The sequence below is a fragment of the Leptinotarsa decemlineata genome, unplaced genomic scaffold (genome assembly GCF_025532065.1).
Source record: "Leptinotarsa decemlineata unplaced genomic scaffold, Ldec_3_MD MMD2_tig00003736_RagTag_RagTag, whole genome shotgun sequence".
Classification (NCBI taxonomy): domain Eukaryota; kingdom Metazoa; phylum Arthropoda; class Insecta; order Coleoptera; family Chrysomelidae; genus Leptinotarsa; species Leptinotarsa decemlineata.
This window is the reverse complement of record NW_027412593.1, coordinates 61,466-70,179: the sequence shown is the minus strand read 5'-3', so window position 1 is coordinate 70,179 and position 8,714 is coordinate 61,466.

The following is an 8,714-nucleotide window of genomic DNA, read 5'->3' as shown; positions in this document are numbered from 1 at the left end:
CTCATTAAGTATTCAAAAGCGCTACAGGGTGATCCGTCAATAAATTCTGTCACTTCCCTAGTCCGCATTGCAAAATTATGTCGTTTCATAAAGAGCAGGTAGGTATCACCCTGTTTTAAGGGATTTGTCCATTGTTATCGACGGATAAATACTGAGCCAGAGGCGCGCTAGTGGGATAATTGCCAAAAGAATATGCATTCATAAAAATTATATTAAAGGAAATAAAAATTTAATACAGCAGAACAGTGTTATTAAAAAAATATAAAATGTAACAATAAAATATATACGAACCGAAATCGGGAAATACTCACAAACACACACGAACGAACTTTACGTATTGAAACACTTGTGGGGACTTTAAATCAATTTATTCACAAAAACGACAAGAACTTTACTGGATACGTTATTACAATTTGACACTTGAACAATACTAAAACTGTGAACTTCCCTTAACGTTTAACAACACTCTATTTATACCCTAATTGAATGTTCTAGAGATTACTAGGTACAATTTTCGAGAACCTTCCGAGAAAATAATTATTCAGACTACCCTTAATTCTAAACCCTAACCTAAGCAAAAGTGTCACTGTCACTGATACACTGGTCTCTGTCCAGATTGCTTATCCGCTACAGTATATTTACAATTCAATTAAATTATTCTACATCAGTATAGTCTTCATCCGAAGAACTGTCATCATCCCCTGGTGTTATAATTATAGGGTCAACCACCTGATCGACCAAGTTGTCCAGTTCCCACATTTTATCTTCCTCTTTTAAAACATGCTGGATTGCTTTTTGCCAGTTTTCTGATGTGATTTCCATAATGGCTTGATCAAACAATACCTTGACATCTTTCATTTTAAATGTGGTATTGTGCCTTGCAACATATCCTTTAACTTGTGCCCATATAAGTTCTATAGGATTTAATTCGCAATGATATGGCGGTAGGCGCAGCACAGTTACTTTATACTTTTCTGCTACATCTTCTACGGCATATTTCATGGAGCGAGATTTATGTTGTTTTACTATGGCTAGTAGTTCCTTCTTTACTGAATTCGTCTCAAACTGAATACCTTTATTTGACAGCCAGTTAATAATTTCTTGCTTTCTCCAAGCTGAAGTTGGTACCTTCTCTAAGCGCCTTGAATGGTAGCTTGCATTATCCATAACCACGACCGAATCAGCTGAAAGAAATTTTAACATTTCCCGAAGTAGTCTTCGAAGACATCCGAATTCATGTCCTCATGATAATCTCCCGTCCGGCACGACTCAAAGCTTAACAAACTTCTTTTAAAAATCCGTCTTCGCTTCCAATGTGAGCAATTATAAGCCTCTTCCCTTTTCCGAAGGCACTTTAATACCCGTCGAACGGCCTTCTATGAAAGCTTGGCGAGAACTTGTTATATTTTTATCTTGCCACATTTTTTTGACTATATAACTTTCGTTTATCCACGTCTCATCAAGATAAAAAATTTTCTTTTGCTCTCTGCGGTACTGCTTTATAGTTGTCAAATATTTTCGTCTCCAGCAAACAATTTCATCACTTTCCAGTAATAGTGCCTTTCGATTGTGCTTTTCCCAGGCAAAATTCATACTTTTTAAAGTTTTCCATAAAAGTTTTCTGGATATCAAAGGAATATCGTTATCTTGGCTTATCTCGATAAATATTTTTTCAAGAGTGGGTATTTCCTTTTTAAAATAAAACGAATGAACTTTTCTTCGAATGTCACATTTGGTGTCTTCATCTAAGATTTTTATTGGTCTTCCTGATTTTCTCTTGCATGGACTTACCTGGCCTGATATCTTTCTTTCTCGCAATAATTTAAAAATCGTGGACTGTCCAATTCCAGTCATTCGGGCACATCGCTCAACACTTTCTTGCACAGACAAACTAGGGTGATCGTGTTTTATGCAATCATATACATTTAAAATTATAACTTTTTCGCAAACAGATAGCGGAGAATTTTTTACACTTCCTTTCTTTGGAGTAAATGTCCCCATTTTATAACTTTTTCACTATTTCTATATCACAATATCACTGTACGTTTAATTGGTGTGTAGTAACAATTACTATTATAACTCGAATGTTTAAGACACCATTACAATATATTTAAACCCTTTTTCTTAATTACCTGGGTTTAATAGGTATTGCATGATTGGTGGGCAGGGTCAAAAAGGGATTATTATAATGACATGGCACCTCGGAACTAGGTGTTAACCCTTTTTTGAGAAATCATGCTCAAGTATATGAACCCAAATTGCATATTAAATAAGTTTACAAGAACCACTAAAATTAATCTTAATCTTTTTTTAAGAAATTTTACTTACCTAAATACATGTAGGTACTTAGTTTTAGACCAAATTACTTCCCAAAAATGGCCTTTTATTATTATCTATGTCTGTAATTTTTAATTTACTTTAATTATTAAGTTTAATAATCCTAAGATTTGCCTACGCCCATGGACGACAACGAAATTCAGGCAAATTTTATGACACTTCATGATTTATTACTCTACACTCTTTTGAAATAGACTATAGAGACTATGGAAAACTAGAATAACATTCGAAAACAAAAAACGATTATTTATATTCCGCATTTCAAATTTCAAAGGAGGCGACATTTCATACTCGATATATAGTTGTTTTTGCAAATCGAATATTTCAATCTTTTCAGTCGTTGTTCTGACTTTATAGAGAACATGTGTGAGTTTAGTAAATTGTTTATAGTTCAGTAGCGTACGATGACTATTAAAAGGGAAAATACACTATTCTTGGATTTCAAGAATGTTAGGAAAAAACCTCCAAATATAAATATCCATAGATGGATTAAACAAGAATTCGATTTCTCAAGAGATCAAATAGAATGTATTCAATATGATCACATACATAAAAGTTATATCAAAGTTGTTAGTAGAAAAAACCCTTCAGAGGTTTGAAAATATGAAATTGTTTTATGAAGATGAGGAAGAGAAACAAGAAATTTATATTAGTGCTGAAGAAGATGATATATGGGTAAGAATTTTTTGATTTCTCCCCGGAACTTAAAAATTCCAAGTTGATAGAGTATTTTGGTAAATACGGAATAGTTAAAACAATAAGAAATGAAATGTGGTCAGGCCAAGATCTTCATCCGGTAGAAAGTGGTGCTAGGTCTATGTTGATTTCAATGAAGAAGAAGATAACTTCCTATGTCACTATCGAGGGAACAACATGTATGTTTTACATATAAAAATCGAAAAAAAACATGTATGATATGTGATAAACCTGGTCACGAAAGAAGAACATGTCCTTTAAAACCAAGCAACAGAGTTATAGCAATCAGAAGACCTAATGCACCGGTAATGCCAGCTTTACATAACTTACAAGGAACATCCTACGTTGACGTAACACGGGGATAAACCAAACAGAGAAACCACAGACCAAATCTTTGTCCATAAATTGGAAGATCTGATTGATCAAGCTGGGATTTATAACAATCAAATACCGAATGTCCAAGAACAATACTTTGAACCACCTCATTCCTTGCCAGAAGTTATCGTTCACAACCCTGCACAAAAACCACGAGATTGAGAGACTATACATACAACTTCAGTGCCTCAAGAAGAAGATATTATACCAGCCACTCCAAGAAATGACAAACAGGAAAAGAAAGCGGAAAAGAAGAGAAAGAAAAAGGCTAAAACAAACGGAAGTTCGGAAGAAGAAGAGAGAAAAGTCCCTAAGTTACATATAAATCTGAGAAGCAACACCTCACAAAACATTAACGAATATGAAATAGATGAGGAAGAGAAATCTCCAGGGAGCGACGCTGATATGTTATAGAACTTTTTATTGAACCTTTCTTATAACTATTTGTTTTTATTTCAGTCCATAAAAATACCTACAAATTTACTTACTCTTCTTTCGGCTAACTGTATTGGTCTTAAAAATCCAGTTAAACAAGGATTACTTTCTGAATTTATCAGAAAGCATGATATTGATATTATTTTTGCACAAGAATTGACCACAGATTTTTTGAAACTCTCTCCTGGATATACCATGATATGCAACAAAGGTGAAGCAAAACGCGGTACAGGAATTATACCTTCAGGTAGTCAAAAGGATCGCTCGAGAAATGAGTTTTTCAAAATTGATTTGTTTCTACACTTCAACTTTAATTTGCCTGTCATTTTAGTAGGAGATTTCAATTGTGTAATACAGCAAAGTGACTCTAAAAATGATACATCAATTTGCAAAATGTTCTTATGACTCGTACAGAGCTCAAATTTAGTTGATACATGGAATATTCTATATAAAAATAAAAGAATTCACATTCATTAGAGACAATTGTGCTACGCGTATAGACAGGGCATATATATATATATATATATATATATATATATATTATATATATATGTTAGATCGAAGGTTTTCACGGACAGGAATATGTTGAAATAATTCTTCGGGTTTGTTCCGTGTGGTGTATTGTCATCCTCGGTGGGAATAAATTTCGCAACGTTTCGACAAAGTCTCATTTGTCATCCTCTGGCGATTTTTGTTAAGTGTTCGGGAGTCATCTGACCCTACTCAGATGACTTCTTACTATGTGGGTATAATGATTCTGTTACATATATACCGTTGGTTATTACCTGAATTTGGTACCTGTATGTTTTGGTACCTGAGTTCTTCTTCTTCTCGATATGACCTCTTCTCCCCGTTAAGGTTTGAAATGTTAGATCGAAGGTTTTCACGGACAGGAATATGTTGAAATAATAAACAAAAATCGCCAGAGGATGACAAATGAGACTTTGTCGAAACGTTGCGAAATTTATTCCCACCGAGGATGACATACACACACCCCCCCCCACGGAAAAACCGAAGAATTATTTATATATATATATTATTATATATATATAATATTTATATATTTTTTTATATATATATATATTTATATATATGTAAAGAATACAAAGATTTACTTTATAATAACTGAAATTAAACCAGTAGCATTTTCAGATCATTCGGTGTATCTATTTTACCTTAAAATAAATAACAGGCCTAAAATTACAGATCGTGGATAGGGTCACTGGAAATTGAGAAATTTTTGTCTCAATGAAGGAACTATAAGCGATTTCAAACAAGAAATAATAAGATTTAAAACAAAATTTCTCTTATAAAAAAAAAGTAAAATCTTTTTTCAAAAATATTGAAATAACTGATGCAAGAGAACATAAAAGTATTGTTGAATTTTATAACAGGGCATTAATTGAATTGAATGAAAAACTTTTCAAAGGCGAACAGGTTGGGAATGAAATACGTGAAATAAAAAATATCATGATAGAATTGAAACAAGAAGCTTTGGACAAAAAATTCATGAACAAAAATAAAGACCAACTCAATGATCATTACTCCTTATATGACCTGATGAAGGAAAGGAAAAATAGCGCCTCAGTAATCTCAAAAATTAAAACTGAAAACCAAGGAATTTTAAAGACTTCTAAAGTTATTTTATTTTATGCATCTGAACACTACAAACAAAAATTTCAATCTTCCGAGGTCGGAGAACAGGCTGTACGATCTATGATATCTCATATTGTCAAGAAATTGTCGTCGATAGTCTAGATAAATTAAACAGGGAAATCGATAAAGATGAAGTGTGGAAAATCTTGAATTCAGTGTCAAAAAAGAAAACACCGGATATCGATGGAATACCCTATGAATTTAACATTTGTTTTTTCAATGAGATAGGAGATCAATTAGCAAAATTTCTTAACTTGATATTCACTAGTGCAGTTTTGCCCTCTAGAGAATTTTCTGAGGCTGTTATTACTCTCATTCCAAAGATGAAAAACCCATTGATAATCAGTGATTGGAGGTCTATAGCTTTATTGAATACGGACTACAAATTATTGACGAAAATTCTAGCGGAACGAATAAAAAATGTGTTGCCAAAAATTTAAGGAGACGAGCAGAACTGTGAAACAGAAAAGTCAATTTTCAACAACCTTCTTTTGATCAGGGATACTATTTTGATTGGGGAACTGAACAAAAAACTGAAGGAGGTATTATAAGTATTGATTTTTTTCAGGCTTTTGCTAGGGTTAATCATTCATATCTTTGGCAAACTATGCATATTATGGGATTCAGTAATAAAATAATACAGGCATTTAAAAACATTTATAGCACTGCAAATTCTTCAGTGATGATAACTGGCTTTCTGTCTAAAAGATTCGATAAAAGAGCTCAATAAGGCAGGGCTGTCCCCTGTCGATGATTTTATTCAGTATTTCAATGAAACCTTTTTTGAAACTATGTAATGTTTTCCTGCAGGGCATTAAAACTCCAAATGGGATAAGGATAGCTTCGGCTGATGCAGATGATGTCACAATTTTTTTCACGAATCCAAAGGATATCCACGCTCTGAACAACTTGACTGAAATATATTGTGAGGCATCTAATGCAAATGTTAACTATGAAAAATCTGTAATCTTACCTCTAGGAAACTTCAAACATAACTTTTCACAAAATTTTTCTGTTGAAGAAGATGTTAAAATTTTAGGAATGAGAGTATGTGCAGACTTCAATGAAATGATATGGAAAAATTGGGACTCAATTATTCACAATATGCACGTACTCTTGGAAACCAATTACACACGGAATTTAGACTTGATAAAAAAAATTCAATTTGTAAATATGTTTGTGCTCTCTAAAGCGTGGTATTTGGCACAAGTTTTACCAGTTTCTCAGTATCACATACAGAAAATAAAACTTCTAACGGGTAATTACATATGGAGTGGTCATCTATATAGAGTTAGCAGAGACCAACTTTTTTTATCTTATAAACGGTGAGGGTGATTTTGAATTGAAAGCAAAAGCTCTATTCGTCAGAACCCTTCAAAATTCTTTGGCTACCTGTGAAAGAAAAATAACCTAAAAAACATCTTTGAACTATATGTTAAATATATAACGTGAATAGCCCAGTACACAACTCTCTCAAAAAATACAAAAAAAATCATTCGTGAGCCGATCGTAGAATTAGATCAAGATATGCTGCTGAAAACAAAACTTATATACCAAATTTTTATAGAAAAAAAAATACATTGAACCGCCCATAGAGTTGACGTTTCCGAACATTAAATGGAATACGGTATGGAAAGTAATCGGAACTTGTAGAATTCTATCAAAGTGGAGATCTGCTGTTTACAAGCCATTAATAGAATATACCCGGTAGGTTCTAAAAACTTCACGTCATGGCCTTAGCGACTCCAATTTGTGTTCGAAATGTGACGATATTGACAACATATCGCACCGTATTAAAAACTGTCTAATCTCGAAGGTCTATGGAAATGGGTGCTATCAGCATATAAAAAAAAAGTTTCGTCTGTGTAATGATAGTGGTGATCCAAGACAGATATTTCAAACTTTCAAAAGGGAAACATATACAAATGTGTGGCTTTGGATATACAGTGCTTTACTGTATAACAATTTAGAAATTTCAAAGATTTGACTGGTTTTATAGATACACTTCGAAGAAGTAGGTGGAATATGATACAGACTGGTAATATTGTTGATTTTTCTCATAAAATTTCTTCCAATTAATTCTCACACTGTGATGATAGTTGAGTTCTACTACTACTATTGTACTACTTTTATGAATTGAATAAAGTGTTTAAAAAAAAATCTTTCGAATGGAAGTGCATTATGTAAATTCTACTTATGAAAATGGGGTAGAATAAAAATTTACAAAAATCATAAGATTTAAATAAAGAAATAGTGAGGGAACATGCAGAAAATAAATTGCACTACTCGTATATTTTGGATCAATTCAAACATATCCACATGATCATCCTTCAGACAGAGTATATCTATTAGAAAACAACCAATATAAATATTAACAATTCTAGTTACCTCCAATATTCCACGTTGGTGTCGAGGCTAAGGACCAAGTCTACCACGCCGATGATCTGAGTTCAAATCTCGTAGAGATACACTTTTTTGATTTGGACCATAGACTTGGTACGTTACATGGGGCCCGAGAGGTGAGGCGGAGTAAGGAGACCACTCTCTTTGAATCTCTCCGATACTCATTCCATCCTTCTCTGCATCGATTACGTCACAAGTTTCTCTCTTCCACTCACTTAATACTTACTGAAACACTTGCCAGCGACGCGCGACCTTGAAGTGGGCCTGAAGTCGCTTTGTTCCTCTACTAGATCAATACAAGGTGAAACATTCAACATTCCAACGTTTCATAGACATTCATCGTGTTCATGTACCATCAGAAATTTTGGGACTGTCCAGAAGAGAAAAAAACATCGTACTATTTCCAGTATTGGCGAGAATGAGAACTGGAAATGCTGCATAACATTCTGAAAAGCAACGGAAACAAATATCAAAATATTTTTGGAACTTTGGAAAATTGTTACACTAGAAGAAAGTATTTCAGGGTCATTTCAGAAGGCAATGTCAACAATCCCAGGATATATTTATAGGACTATGGAGCAAATTTTGAAAAACTATTGAATCACACCTAAAACAATTGATGGAACAGATTATAATATGAATCTTCAACAAACCTCGAGTTGAGGTCGACTTTCAAAGATAACTTCTGCATAGAAAACTGTACTGGAGTTTGGCTGGGACAAATGCTTCTGAAAGAAGAAATATCAAATAGTTCTAATAAACTGCCTCTCTATATTGAGCCAATGTAGGACTTTCCAAGAAGCACAATTAAA